The sequence below is a fragment of the Tachyglossus aculeatus genome, chromosome 2, assembly GCF_015852505.1.
Source record: "Tachyglossus aculeatus isolate mTacAcu1 chromosome 2, mTacAcu1.pri, whole genome shotgun sequence".
Classification (NCBI taxonomy): domain Eukaryota; kingdom Metazoa; phylum Chordata; class Mammalia; order Monotremata; family Tachyglossidae; genus Tachyglossus; species Tachyglossus aculeatus.
The window spans coordinates 374429-390805 of NC_052067.1; positions in this window are offsets into that span (position 1 = coordinate 374429).

The window sequence follows — 16377 nt, forward strand, 5'->3', positions numbered from 1 at the left end:
ACCAGCGCTGCCATCCCATGAGGGCCGGGGTCAGTCTCCCCCATCCCTCCCCCCAAAACACACACACACACACACACACACACACACACACACACACACAGAGCTGTTCGGTGTCCACCCTGTCTGAGTGCGCGCATGCGGTAGCTAGCTGACTAGTACCTGTGGCCATAACACACCCTGAGGAACCACAAACTGACCTCTGCTTGGCCTTGTGGGGCCGCAGGCTGTTGGCGGTTCCCCTGACCTTCGCCCATCACGCAATCAGTAGTCCAAGGCAGAAGCCACAGGGACCAGCGACCCACCCCGCAACCTCGGGCCAAGACCCCGGAGGGCCCCCCCCCCCACCCCGGCGGGCTGGGTGGGGCCAGTGGACAGAGGAGCTGCCGTACGCCCCGCCGTGCCCTCCTGCCCCTCCCCCGGGGCATTGGCCGCTTAGCGCTCGCGGGGGAGTCGGTGGGCAACTGGGCAGGCGTCCCCGACTGGCCGCAGGACTTGGCAATGAAGCTAGGACTGTGACTTTTTCTATGGCTTTCAATGGGCTACTTGCCTTTCTAAGAGCTCCAGGTGTAAATATAAAATGTTCTGTATATTTCGTATAATAAAGATCTCCACAAAGTCCAGAGCTGGGCGCTTTAAAGGGTGCGTCCGTGCTGCTGTCCTTCCACTGTCCGTGCCGCTGCCTGCACCGCTGTCCTTGTGGTTGTCCCTGCCACTGTCCGCGCCCGGCCCCGCTGTGGGCCTCGTGTTTCCCCTACCTCACACATGCCCATGGGGGAGGTCGGAACCCAGAGGACCACGGTTTGGGTGGAGGAAGCCCCCTTCCCTCCAACCCCTCACCCTTCATCTTGCACCAGGTGGACGCCCCGACTCTGCGGCCCCGCCGCCAGTCCCTGGCCGAGCAGTCGGTGCCGAGCCCCTGACCCTCTGCTGCCGACCCCCAGCCAACAATCGCCAGGCCTCCCTGACTGAGGTCTGCCTTCTCTGCTTCTTGCTCCTCGAGAAGCAGTATTGCACGGTGGATAGAGTACGGGCCTGCGAGTCCAAAGGTCATGGGTTCTAATCCCTGCTGCCCCACAGGTGTGCCGTGTAACCTTGGGGAAGTCACTTTACTTCTCTGTGCCTCAGTTCCCTCATCTGTAAAATGGGGATTGAGACTGTGCTTCCCACATAGGACAGGGACTGTGTCCACCCCGATTTGCTTGCATCCACCCCAGGGCTTAGTACGGTGTTTGGCATATAGTAAGCACTTAACAAATACCACAATTATTATTATTATTATTATTCTTTGGTGGTGGTGGTGATGATGTTGATCTCCCGGCTTGCCGAATCCCTGCGCTCCCACTGCAGAGCTGCTGCTCGAAGACCCCGCTGGTGCCCAGTTTCTGTGTGCCTGCTGCCCGGCGGAGTACCCTAACTCTAACCTGGTCCTGCCCTGTCCTGCCCCGCCTTGGGGAGGCCTGCTGATGGTGTTGTGGGGGCCGCTTCTAGGGGCAGGTTGAGCCACCTCTGCCTTCGGGCTCACCCGCAGGCAGAGGCCACAGACCCAGGTCGCTAAGCCACCTCCACTCCGCTCCCCCAGGACCCCCCGGGCCCCCGGACCCCGTTTTCTCTCTGTCTTCCGGCCCCCAGAGAGGTGCTTCCCATAGGTACCCTTTCTCCCCTCCTTCCTCTAACTGCCCCAGACCAGGATTTTTTTCACTGTTTTAATTTGTGGAAGACCAAGGGAAAACCTCCCTCCAGATTCTGTACGTGGAGCGAGCACATCATGCATCATTTCCCTGAGTCGATTTTTACTGCTTAAAGGCGTATTTAATTGTCCTCTCTAAATGAAATTCTTTGTCTATTTTGAAAACCTCCAAAATATACATTTTTTTCTGTGTTGTTTCCATAGTAGCTAGTAGGATATTCAGTAAAATGCATTATTTTTTGCTAATTTGCATGTAAATCTGATTTAAAATGCTAATTTTTGTTTCAGTTTGCCCAAACCAAAGTAGCGTAGTTTAATATGAACACTTGCCCAAGCTGCTGACCCTGGACATTGTAGTGTCCCCTGGGGGAGGGAGGGATCCTTGTGCTGAGCAGCTCCTAGAGGACCATGAGGGGCCTGACTCCAAACAATCAATTGTATTATGTGGATTAAATAATAGTGATAATAATTGTGGCATTAAGTGCTTACTCTTTGCCAGTACTATGTGCCAGGCACTGTAATCAACCAGTCAATCAATCGTATTTACTGAGCGCTTACTGTGTGCAGAGCACTGTGCTAAGCGCTTGGGAAGTACAAGTTGGCAACATATAGAGACAGTCCCTACCCCAACAGTGGGCTCACAGTCTGGGATAGATACAAGGTAACTGGGTTGGACACAGTCCCTATCCCACATAGGGTTCACAGTCTTAATCCCCATTTTGCAGATGAGGTAACTGAGGCCCAGAGAAGTTAAGTGACTTGCCCAGGGTCACACAGCAAACAAGTGGCAGAGGCAGGATTAGAACCCAGGTCCTTCCGACTCCCAGGCTTGTGATCTATCCAGAGGCCACAGTGCTTCCCTAAATGAAAGCGGAGTCGAGTCTAATGGCAAAGTTACAGGTTTGTGGACTGGGAAGGATGGTGGTGGTATGTGCCTGGCTCCCCTGGTGCTGGCTGGGTTGCCACCTCGGTCTCCTTTTGATCTGTTGTTTGTTGGAACTCCTGGCTGGTTCAGCGAAGTGGTTTGCAGTTGTTGCATATTTTCTTAGGCACCGTCATTCACATACACCAATTCTCAAGTTACTGTTTCTAGGACTTTGGCTGTTGCTAGAATTTCCCAGCAGTTTCCAGGCCATATTAAGCTGCCCTGGACTGTACCAGGCTATACTAGGCTGTCCTTGGTTATACCGTGCTGTACCAGGTTGTACTGGGATGTTTTGGATTCCAGCTGTGCCCACCAGAGCATTTTGAGCTTGGGGATGAAGGGGAGACCGGGATTTTAAGGGGAGGATGAGGATTGGAAGGGACAGCCTTCAAAGAGCCAACGGGTCAGAAAGTCGACATCTTGGGTCTTTTCCTCCAGATGAGAAACTTGCAAGTCTTGTCAGAGACTTTGGATGAACAAGTATGGGGGCCCAGCCCCGCAAACACCATCGACCCTGTGGTATGGACACCTGGGATGTGCAGGTCACTGTTCCAGCATGCAGGGAGCTGTACTGGACGTTTGGCTGTGCACCTGCTGTCGAGGGGCTCTGACCAATCAATGTTATTCACTGAGCACTTACTGTGTGCAGAACACTGTACTAAATGTTTAGTAACAGTCAATCAGTGGTATTTATTGTGGGCTTACTGTGTGCAGAGCACTGTACTATGTGCTTGGGAGAGCACAATGCATCCGAGTCGGTAGCCACGTTCCCCGTCTGCAAGGAGCTTATAATCTAGAGCGGGACAGACATTAAAATAAATTACGCATCTGGGCGTTAGTGGTGTGGGGCTGAGGATTGGGTGATGAGGAAGTGCGTGTCATCAAGGGGCAGCTCCCCTTAGTGCAAATGAAAGGAAAACAGGGAACCAGCATAGATCCCGCAGATATCGGCCGGAGTCAGCAAAAAAAGAGGAAGAAATCCAACACGAACGGGAGGACGTGAGAGCGGGAGCCGGGTTGCTGCGGGAGGGGGATTGACTGATGGAATGGCAGGATCGGGAAGGTGGGGATCAATCAGGGAAGGCCTCCCAGAGGGGGAGACTTTCTGGCTGGCTTTGACAGCCCAACAGTGTCCCCAGTCGGGCCCCCGAAGGGCCGGTCTGGGGACCTCCAGCTCCCGCCCCGAGAGTCCGTATCTCATAACTTGTACTTCCTAAGCGCTTAGTACAGTGCTCTGCACAGAGTAAGTGCTCAATAAATACGATTGATTGATTGATTGGGAGCAGGCCCAGGCCCCGGGAGACAAACACAGCCGTCAAAGGGCCCACCCTCTCCCAGGCGGCAGCTCCGAGGCGATTCCGAGGCTCGTGAAAAAACAGCCAGCTGAAGAATCCCCCCGGAGCAGAAAATTCCGTATTTCATGCATGTCAGGAACCACACGGCCGTTTCCATGGAAACCAGGCTGGGGCCGCCCGCCCGAGTTTTGGGGTGGGGGTCTGGGCGCGGAGACCCTCTCCCGCCTTGCTCTGATTGTCTCCCCTCGCCCCCCACCCCACCCCACCCTACCCTCCCAATGGCGGGATTGCGTCTGTTGAACTGTTGCACCTGTGTTTTCATTCATCTTTGCTTTCCCCAGTCCTGTTAAGAAGCAGCGTGGCTTAGTGGAAAGAGCACGGGCTTGGGAGTCAAAGGTTGTGGGTTCTAATCCCGACTCTGCCACTTGTCAGCCGTGTGACTTTGGGCAAGTCACTTAACTTCTCTGTGCCTCAGTTACCTCATCTGTAACATGGGGATTAAGACTGTGAGCCCCACGTGGGACAACCTGATAACCTTGTATCTCCCCCAGTGTTTAGTACAATGTTTGGCACATAGTGCTTTACAAATAGCATCATCATTATTATTATGATTATTACCCGGGCTTTCAGTTTCCTTCCTGGTCTAGGGATGAGGTCTGGGTCTGCTGGTCTCCCCGATACATAGACCAGCTCCTTGACGGCCCAGACTGGGCATCTGACAGTTTGTCGCACGTGCTGTGCACAGCGCCCCACACAGTGCCTGGCACACGGCCGGCCCCACCCATACAGCTACTATTCAGTGGGCAGAGGAGGCAGAGAGGTCTGGGTGTCGGGGTGGGGGCCCGGCCCATCCTTGGGAAACTCACGGTGTTGGGGGCAGTGCAGGGCTGGGAGTCAGGAGCCCCGGATTCTAGTTTCAGCTCTGCTTCGGCCTGCTGTGTTCGGCTTCAAGGCTGTCCATCACCTCGCCCCCTCCTACCTCACCTCCCTTCTCTCCTTCTGCAACCCAGCCTGCACCCTCCGCTCCTCTGCCGCTAATCTCCTCACCGTGCCTCGTTCTCGCCTGTCCCACCTGTCCCGCCATCGACCCCTGGCCCCCGTCATCCCCCGGGCCTGTAATGCCCTCCCTCTGCCCATCCGCCAAGCTAGCTCTCTTCCTCCCTTCAAGGCCCTACTGAGAGCTCACCTCCTCCAGGAGGCCTTCCCAGACTGAGCCCCTTCCTTCCTCTCCCCCTCATCCCCCTCTCCATCCCCCCATCTTACCTCCTTCCCTTCCCCACAGCACCTGTATATATGTATATATGTTTGTACATATTTATTACTCTATTTTACTGGTACATATCTATTCTATTTATTTTATTATGTTAGTATGTTTGGTTTTGTTCTCTGTCTCCCCCTTTTAGACTGTGAGCCCACTGTTGGGTAGGGACTGTATATGTTGCCAACTTGTACTTCCCAAGCGCTTAGTACACTGCTCTGCACACAGTAAGTGCTCAATAAATACGATTGATTGATTGATTGATTGACCCCGGCCCACGTCCTTCCCCTGGCCTGGAATGCCCTCCCTCCACACATCTGCCAAGCCATTGTTCTCTTCCTCCCTTCAAAGCCCTACTGAGAGCTCACCTCCTCCAGGAGGCCTTCCCAGACTGAGCCCCCTCCTTCCTCTCCCCCTACTCCCCGTCCCCCCGCCTTACCTCCTTCCCCTCCCCACAGCACCTGTGTATATGTATATATGTTTGTACATATTTATTACTCTATTTTACTGGTACATATCTATTCTATTTATTTTATTATGTTAGTATGTTTGGTTTTGTTCTCTGTCTCCCCCTTTTAGACTGTGAGCCCACTGTTGGGTAGGGACTGTATATGTTGCCAACTTGTACTTCCCAAGCGCTTAGTACACTGCTCTGCACACAGTAAGTGCTCAATAAATACGATTGATTGATTGATTGATTGACCCCGGCCCACGTCCTTCCCCTGGCCTGGAATGCCCTCCCTCCACACATCTGCCAAGCCATTGTTCTCTTCCTCCCTTCAAAGCCCTACTGAGAGCTCACCTCCTCCAGGAGGCCTTCCCAGACTGAGCCCCCTCCTTCCTCTCCCCCTACTCCCCGTCCCCCCGCCTTACCTCCTTCCCCTCCCCACAGCACCTGTGTATATGTATATATGTTTGTACATATTTATTCTATTTATTTTATTTGGTTTATATGTTTTGTTTTGTTGTCTGTCTCCCCCTTCTAGACTGTGAGCCCGCTGTTGGGTAGGGACTGTCTCTATATGTTGCCAACTTGTACTTCCCAAGCGCTTAGTACAGTGCTCTGCACACAGTAAGTGCTCAATAAATACAATTGAATGAATGAATGCTGTATTACCTTAGGCAAGTCATTTACCTTCTCTGGGACTCTGTATCCTCATCTGTAAAATGGGGGCAAGTGCTTAGTACAGTGCCTTGGCACATAGTAAGTGCTTAACAAATACCGCAGTGATGATGATTATTATTATTATCCTTCCCTTTTGGACTGTAAACCCTGGTTAAGGCAGGGATTGGGTCCAGTCAGATTACCCTGTATCTATAATGGGAACTGAAGGAATTCTTAGCTCTGAGTAATCGCTCAGTAAGTACCAACACAATAATTGTGTTAGTAATCTTGGTCCATCTGCTGTCCCAGCCATCTCAGTCTCTGCTCCCCGCCCATAGCACCCCAAAAATACAACTACCCCTTTGGGCACCTGCTCTCCTGGGGGGCACCTACTAGTGTGATGACCAAGGGACAGGATCCTGGCATTTGGGCACCCGCAGGCACCAGAAACCCGCTTGGGCACCCGCATTGTTCAGTTAGCCCTCCTAGCGCCACCCTGTATGAACCGCTGCCAGTTGAAACATTTTAATGACTTTTGGAAAAATCAACGCTCCTGCCAAAGACTCCCTCAGACAATTATGCAAACAGCTTTTTCTGGCAAACCACCTATCGTGGCAGAAGCACCCAGCTGCCCAGACTTATAATTGCTGCTCCATCAGGGCTGGAAGCAGCATTTACATAATTCCCCGGCTGATGCTGGGGCCGCTTTCTGCTGGGAATCCCAGCACCGGGGCTCATTAACCACAACAGGCAGGGCACAGGCCCAGCCCTGGCACCGGGGCTCATTAACCACAATAGGCAGGCCCCAGATCCAACCCCAACCGCCCCCCACCTCCTCCTCAGCCCCACCGCTGGCACCAATGATGGGGCCTCTCTAGGATTCTCACTTTAATTTTGAAGACCCAAAGTCATTGACCCAACATGTGACATGCTCTTGGAAGAGGTAAATTATTATTTATTATTGCTATTATGGTATTTATCAAGCTCTTGCTATGTGCCAAATACTGTTCCAAGCTCTGGGGTAGATACAAGGTAATTAGGTTGTCCCACGTGGGGCTCACAGTCTTAATCCCCATTTTACAGATGAGGTAACTGAGGCACACAGAAGTTAAGTGGCTCATCCAAGGGCACACAGCAGACAAGCAGCAGAGCTGGATTTAGAACCCTGTGAGTGTGCTCAGAACACATGTATGCACGTGCTAGTGTGTGAAAGGTACTACCATATATATGTTTCCCCTTTTAGGCTGTAAAGCTTAATGTGGGCAGGGAACATGTTTGCTAATTTGGTTGTATTGTGTTGTACAATGCTCTGCACATAGTAAGCATTCAATAATATCAGTAATTTAATGATTTATATTAATGTCTGTCGCCTCCTCTAGACTTTAAGTTCGTTGTGGGCAGTGGATGTGTCTATTGTTTTATTGTACTTTCCCCAGCACTTGGTAAAGTGAAGCATCATGGCTTAGTGGAACGGGCACGGACTTGGGAGTCAGAGGTCATAGGTTCTAATCCTGCTCCACCACTTAGCTGTGTGACTTTAGGTGTGTCACGTCTCTGTGCCTCAGTTACCTCATTTGTAAAATGGGGATTAAGACTGTGAGCCCTATGTGGGACAACCTGATGTCCATTTAGCTACACCAGCGCTTAGAAAAGTGCTTGACACATAGTAAGCACTTAACAAGTATTATTATTATTATTATTATTATTATTATTATTATTACACTACTCTGCACACAGTAAGTGCTCAATAAATCTGATTGGCTGACTGACTGACTACCATTAGCTGATTACATGGAAAATATCTGTAGGTCGAGGGAATATTGAACTATTTTCAATGTGAGGATCAGCACTAACCATTTGAACTGGGCACTGAGTGCTGGGCTGGGCAGGGCCAGGCACCTGCTGGGCCCCGAGTGCCAGACCAAGAATGTGGGAGAACAGCCAGAAGAGGTAGAATGGCCAATCTCTGTCCTCCACATCCCACATTCACATACACCCATAGTAAATATGTACAAGTAAAATAAATAGAGTAATAAATCTGTACAAACATATATGCAGGCGCTGTGGGGAGGGGAAGGAGGTAGGGTGGGGGGAATGGGGAGGGGAAGAGGAAGGAGGTGGCTCAGTCTGGGAAGGCCTCCTGGAGGAGGTGAGCTCTCAGTAGGGCTTTGAAGGGAGGAAGAGAGCTAGCTTGGTGGATGTGCGGAGGGAGGGCATTCCAGGCCAGGGGGAGAATGTGGGCCGGGGGTTGATGGTGGGCAGGTGAGAATGAGGCACAGTGAGGAGGTTAGCGGCAGAGGAGCGGAGGGTGCGGGCTGGGCTGGAGAAGGAGAGAAGGGAGGTGAGGTAGGAGGGGGTGAGGTGATGGACAGCCCTGAAGCCAAGAGTGAGGAGTTTTTGCCTGATGCGTAGGTTGACTGGTAGCCACTGGAGATTTTTGAGGAGGGGAGTAACATGTCCAGTGTATATTTGTACATATTTATTACTCTAATTATCTTAATGATGTGTATATATCTATAATTCTATTTATTTTTAGGCTATTGATGCCTGTCTACTCGTTTTGTTGTCTGTCTCCCCCCTTCTAGCCTGTGAGCCTGTTGTTGGGTAGGGATTGTCTCGATCTGTTGCTGAATTGTACTTTCCACGTGTGCTTAGTACAGGCCTCCTGGAGGAGGTGAGCTCTCAGTAGGGCTTTGAAGGGAGGAAGAGAGCTAGCTTGGCGAATGTGCGGAGGGAGGGCATTCCGGGCCAGGGGGAGGACGTGAGCCAGGGGTCGACGGCGGCGGCAGGACAGGCGAGAACGAGGCCCAGTGAGGAGGTGAGCGGCGGCAGAGGAGCGAAGTGTGCCCGCTGGGCTGGAGAAGGAGAGAAAGGAGGTGAGGTAGGAGGGGGCAAGGGGATGGACCGCTTTGAAGCCAATAGTGAGGAGTTTTTGCTCCCGGCGTCTACACCCGGCCAATTCTCCGGAATCGTTCTGCTCATCACCAATTTTTTTTTTTACGTGGTATAATAAAAGCCCAAGGAAAATGTGTTTCTAATCCCATTAGCTTCCTTAATAAGGAGTTATTAAGCGCCTTGCTATGCGGGGTTTAACGGGGCCTCTCTGTCAGGGTGTGATGTAATCTGGGCCCGCGCCACCGCCAGAAGGCTTTGCCTTTCAGTCAGCTCCTCTGTGTCAGAGATCAAAAGGCAGCCCCCGGCCGTCGAGCCGCAGCTGCCGGTCCCTGGCTGCTGAGTGCGGGGTCGGCCCGGCCCGGGAGCCTCGTGGCATTTCCAAAGATAGAGAACCGACATTTTCCAGCGTTTTCAAGTCCCTAATCCTTCAGTAGCTGGGAGGCCGGCAGAGGGTAGGGAGGGGAGTCAACTGGTGGTGGTGGTTGGGGGGAATCAGATCGGGAGAGTAGGGGGCTGCGATGCCCCTGTTCATACTAGGCTTAGGGAGGTCCACTTTATTATTATTATTATTATTATTGTATTTGTTATGCACTTACTATGTGCTAAGCACTGAAGTAGATATAATGTAATCAGGTTGTCCCCCGTAGGGCTCACAGTCTAATCTCCATTTTACGGATGAGGTAACTGAGGCACAGAGAAATTAAGCGGCTTGCCCAAGGTCACATAGCTGACAAGTGACAGAGTCGGGATTAGAAACCACATCCTATGACTCCCAAGCCCGGGCTCTTTCCACTAAGCCACGCTGCTTCTCTCCCACTGTTGGGTAGGGACTGTCTCTATATGTTGCCAACTTGTACTTCCCAAGCGCTTAGTACAGTGCTCTGCACACAGTAAGCGCTCAATAGATACAATTGATTGTGGGTCCCTATGGGGCGAGTTACCTCATCAGCAACCCCACCCGCTGTGGTAGTTATTTACTGTGTGCAGAGCACTGTGCTGGGTGCCTCCTAGCAACTAATCAATCCATGATATTTGAGAGCTTTCTATGTCATAATAATCAAATAACTAGTAGTCAAGGAAAACGCCGAAAATTAATGTTCGGAAGACTCGTTATGCAGAGCCTAGAAAAGGTCATGAAGTGTGCTGATGTAACAATTGCCACAAACGTACAAATGGTCAACTCTGTGGTGTTTCCAGTGATGATGTATGGATCCAAAAGCTGGACGGTGAAAAAACAGGGTAGAAAGAACGTTGATTCTTCTTTTGAAATCTGGTGCTGAAGAACGCTTTTGTAAATACATGGACTGCCCGAAAAACAAACAAATGGATTGTAGAGCAAATTAAGGCAAAATGGTCTTTGGAAGGCCAAATGACTTGATTTATCTTGGCATATTTGGACATATAATGAAGAGGACTAATTATCTGGAGAAGACACTAATGCTAGGAAAAGGCCAGGGAAAATGAGGAAGGGGCAGGCCAGCAGCTAGATTTATTTATTTATTTATTTTACTTGTACATATCTATTCTATTTATTTTATTTTGTTAGTATGTTTGGTTTTGTTCTCTGTCTCCCCCTTTCAGACTGTGAGCCCACTGTTGGGTAGGGACTGTCTCTATATGTTGCCAACTTGTACTTCCCAAGTGCTTAGTACAGTGCTCTGCACACAGAAAGCGCTCAATAAATATGATTGATGATTATGATGATGATGAAGACCCTAACAACGATAACGGAAGAACCGTTAGAAAGGTTGTGGATTACGGTGCGATGTTCTGGAGAAAGTATATCCACAGAGTCACTATGAATCAGAAATGACTTGAGGCACATTATAATAATAATAATTCTATGTGTGGAGCGCTTGGGAGAGTACAGTGCAAGAGTTCATAGACACATTCCCTGCTCACAAGGGCCTTGAAGACTAGAGGGGGAGACAAACATTAAAATAAATTAAAAATATGTACATAAGGGTTGGGGGTGTGTGTTGAATATCAAGTGTTTAAGGGATACACGCCCACGTGCTAGGGAGAGGGACCCGAGGGATTGAGGGCTTAGAGGGACCCGAGGGATTGAGGGCTTAGTCGGAGAATCATTGGATTCCCAATGGGAGCCTCAGATGCCAAATTTCCTGGAAGCCAGAGGCTTAGATTTCCAGTTGCTAGTGATAGGAACTTTTAGGCGGGTTACCGGGAGAAAAATCCAGCCTGGGGAAGTTTCCAAGAACACTGTTTCACTGGTATGGCTGCCATTTTATCTGTGGCAATCACCTCAGTGGTTAATCTAGCCATTTCCCTGTTTTTTGCCTGAAGATTTGTTGATGAATTGTACTTTCCAAGCGCTTAGAAAAGTGCTCTGTAATAATAATAATAGTAATAATGGCATTTATTAAGCGTTTACTATGTGCAAAGCCCTGTTCTAAGCACCGGGGAGGTTACAAGGTGATCAGGTTGTCCCACGGGGGGCTCACAGTCTTAATCCCCATTTTACAGATGAGGTAACCGAGGCCCGGAGAAGTTAAGTGACTTCCCAAAATCACACAGCTGACAATTGGCGGAGGTGGAATTTGAACCATGACCTTCCTTCCTTCCTCTCCCCCAGTCCCCCTCTCCATCCCCCCCACCTTACCTCCCTCCCTTCCCCACAGCACCTGTATATATGTTTGTACATATTTATTACCCTATTTATTTATTTATTTTACTTGTACATATCTATTCTATTTATTTTATTTTGTTAGTATGTTTGGTTTTGTTCTCTGTCTCCCCCTTTTAGACTGTGAGCCCACTGTTGGGTAGGGACTGTCTCTATATGTTGCCAATTTGTACTTCCCAAGCGCTTAGTACAGTGCTCTGCACATAGTAAACGCTCAATAAATACAATTGATTGATGATGATGATGAGAAGGACTCTTGGAGGAGATGTGACTTTAATGAGGCTGTGAAGGTGGAGAGAGTCGTGGTCTCTCCAGTCCGTAAACTGGTTACGAGCAGGGAACATGTCTGATAATTCAATTGTATTGTTCTCTCCCAAGCGCGTAGTACAGTGATTTGTACACTATAAGCACTCAATAAATACCATTCATTCACTCAATCGTATTTGAGTGCTTACTGTGTGCAGATCACTGTACTAAGTGCTAGTCGATTGTTTTGATTGATAGATATGAAGGGGGAGTTCTGGGCCAGAGGGAGGAAAGTGGGCGAGGGGTAGGCAACAAGATAGACGAGATCAAGTGAGTAGGTTGGCATTAGAGGAGCGAAGTGTGCCGGTTGGGTTATATCTCCCCCACTTTTTCCTCAGCTCCCCCTCCCTTCCGCGTCACCTTCGATTCACTCCCTTTGCTCTTCCCTCCCTCTCCCCGCCCCACAGCACTTAGGTATACATGTATATATCTGTAATTCTATTTATTTATATCGACGCTTGTTTACTTGTTTTGATGTCTGTTCCCCCTCCCCCCGACTGTAAGCCCGTTGTGGGCATGGATTGTAGCAGTGTGGCTGAATGGAAGGAGCACGGGCTTTGGATTCAAAGGTCATGAGTTCAAATATCGGTTCTGCCAATTGTCAGCTGTGTGACTTTGGGCAAGTTACTTAACTTCTCTGTGCCTGTTACCTCATCTGTAAAATGGGGATTAAGACTGTGAGCCCCCCGTGGGACAACCTGATCACCTTGTAACCTCCCCAGCGCTTAGAACAGTGCTTTGCACATAGTAAGCACTTAATAAAATGCCATCATTATTATTATTATTGCTGTATTGTACTTTCCAAGCGCTTATTACAGTGCTCTGCACACAGTAAGTGCTCAATAAATATGATTGAATGAATGAATGTATGAAATAATAATAATGATTATGGTATTTTTTAAGCGCTTATTATGTGCCAAGCATGGTTCTAAGTACTGGGGTACATACAAGGTAATCAGTTTGGACACAGTCCTTGACCCACATGGGGCTCACAGTCTCAATCCCCTTCTTGCAGATGAGGTAATTGAGGCACAGAAAAGTTAAGTGACTTGCCCAAGGTCACCCAGAAGACAAGTGGCAGAGCCAGGATTCGAACCCACCTCCTCTGGCTCCCAGTCCCGTGCTCTTGCCACTTTTCATTCAATCGTATTTACTGAGCGCTTACTGTGTGCACAGCACTGTACGAAGCACTAGGCATAGCAGAGCAGCAAGGCGAGGTAGGAGCAGATGTGATAATAATAATAATAATATTAATAGTATTTAAGTGCTTAATAATAATAATAATAATAATGGCATTTATTAAGCACCTACTATGTGCAAAGCACTGTTCTAAGTGCTGGGGAGGTTACAAGGTGATCAGGTTGTCCCACTGGGGGCTGACAGTCTTAATCCCCATTTTACAGATAAGGTAACTGAGGCCCAGAGAAGTTAAGTGACTTGCTCAAAGTCACACAGCTGACAATTGGCAGAGCCGAGATTTGAACCCACAACCTGTGGTTCCAAAGCCCATGCTCTTTCCACTGAGCCACACTGCTTCTCTATGTGCCAGGCACAATTCTAAGCGCTGAGGTGGATACAAGCAAATCTGGTTGGACCCAGTCCCTGTCCCGCATGGGGGTCACAATCTTAATCGCCATTTTACCGATGAGGTCCAGCGCTTAGAACAGTGCTTTGCACATAGTAAGTGCTTAACAATTGCCATCACTATTTAGTATTATTTACAGAAGAAGTGAAATGACTCACCCAAGGTCACACAGCAGATCTGGATTAGAACCCTGATCCTTCCAACTCCCAGGTCCGTGCTCTATCTACTAGACGTACTTGCGTTTCCAATTTTTCCCTTGGTCGTGGAGAGAGGCTAGATTGGGGCTAGAGTGAAGGGCAGAGGCTGTGTTGGGGTAGGGGCCGGGCTAGTCGTCGTCGCAGCAAAGTGGATCAATCAAATCAATCAATCAATCTCCAGCGTGAAGCCACTGCGCCCTTTCCCTCTCAATCAATCGTATTTATTGAGCGCTTACTGTGTGCAGAGCACTGTACTAAGCGCTTGGGAAGTACAAGTTGGCAACATATAGAGACAGTCCCTACCCAACGGTGGGCTCACAGTCTAGAAAGGGGAGACAGAGAGCAAAACCAAACATATTAACAAAATAAAATAGAATAGATATGTACAAGTAAAATAGAGTAATAAATATGTACAAACATATATACATATATACAGGTGCTGTGGGGAAGGGAAGGAGGTAAGACGGGGGGGATGGAGAGGGAGCGTCTGCGCCACCAGATTCCTCCCTGCCAGCCCCATTCCCACGCCCTAATGTGGGACAGGGACTGTGTCCAACCTGACCACCTTCTATCTACCCCAGCGCTTGGTATAGTGTTTGGCACATAATAATAATAATGGCATTTATTAAGTGCTTACTATGTGCAAAGCACTGTTCTAAGCGCTGGGGAGGTTACAAAGTGATCAGGTTGTCCCACGGGGGGCTCACAGTCTTAATCCCCATTTTACAGATGAGGTAACTGAGGCACAGAGAAGTTAAGTGACTTGCCTAAAGTCACACAGCTGACAATCGGCAGAGCCGGGATTTGAACCTATGGCCTTTGACTCCAAAGCCCGGGCTCTTTCCAGAGCCACGCTGTTTCTCTATGTAAGCACTTAACATGTAACAGTGCTTCACATGTAAGCACTCAACGAATACCATTTGAAACAACGAACAAAATAAAAAAAAAAACCTTCCCTGCCCGACTCGGAGCCAATGTCCTGGCTCTGCCCAAGTTGCCCTTCTCATGCCCCTGCCTGGCCTGTGCTCCACCCACGCCTTGTGAGTTGCCCACGGGCACTGGAATAGCCACCTCCAGCACAGCCTTGCCCATCCCACTGTCTAAGAACACAGGAACCGGCAACGCCAGTTGCTTGATTTGGGCTACAAAAATAGGTAAATCACAATGCAAAGGCTACTCATTCCTGAGCTCCGGGGACTCCTAAGGGCTCCTTATAACAATAATGGTATTTGTTAAGTACTGTACTAAGCGCTGGGGTGGATACAAACAAATCGGGTTGGACACAGTCCCTGTCCCCCGTGGGGCTCAGTCTCAATCCCCATTTTTTGGATGAGGTAACTGAAGCATGGAGAAGTGCAGTGACTTGCCCAAGGCCACACACCAGACATGCTATTTCTTAAGCACTTACTCTATGCCGGCACTGTACAAAGCGCTGGGGTAGATACAAGCTAATCAAAATGGACACAGTCCCTGTCCCACCATGGGGCTCACAGCCTTCAACCCCATTTTCCCCATTTTCGAGAAGCATTCATTCATTCAATCGTATTGAGCGCTTACTGTGTGCAGAGCAGTGTACTAAGCGCTTGGGAAATACAAGTTGGCAACATATAGAGACGGTCCCTACCCAACAGTGGGCTCACAGTCTAGAAGGGGGAGACAGAGAACAAAACATATTAACCAAATAAAATAAATAGAATAAATATGTACAAGTAGAGTAATAAATACGTACAAACATATATACATATATACAGGTGCTGTGGGGAAGGGAAGGAGGTAAGGCAGGGGGGAATGGAGAGGGAGAGGAGGGGGAGAGGAAGGAGGGGGCTCAGTCTGGGAAGGCCTCGTGGAGGAGGTGAGCTCTCAGTAGGGCCTTGAGGGGAGGAAGAGAGCGAGCTTGGCGGATGTTGGGAGGGAGGGCATTCCAGGCCGGGGGAGGACGTGGGCTGGGGGGGTCGACGGCCGGACAGGCGAGAATGAGGCACAGTGAGGACGTTAGCGGCAGAGGAGCGGAGGGTGCGGGCTGGGCTGTAGAAGGAGAGAAGGGAGGTGAGGTAGGAGGGGGCGAGGGGATGGACAGCCTTGAAGCCCAGGGTGAGGAGTTTCTGCCAGATGCGCAGATTGATTGGTAGCCACTAGAGATTTTTGCGGAGGGGAGTGATATGCCCAGAGTGTTTCGGGACAAAGACAATCCGGGCAGCGGCATGAAGTATGGATTGAAGTGGGGAGAGACAGGAGGATGGGAGATCAGAGAGGAGGCTGATACAGTAATCCAGACGCGTGGCTCAGTGGAAATAGCACGGATTTTGGAGTCAGTGGTCATGGGTTCGAATCCTGACTCTGCCACTTGTCAGCTGTGAGACTTTGGGCAAATCACTTAACTTCTCTGGGCCTCAGTTACCTCATCTGTAAAATGAGGATGAAGACTGTGAGCCCCCTGTGGGACAACCTGATCACCTTGTATCCTCCCAGCGCTTAGAACA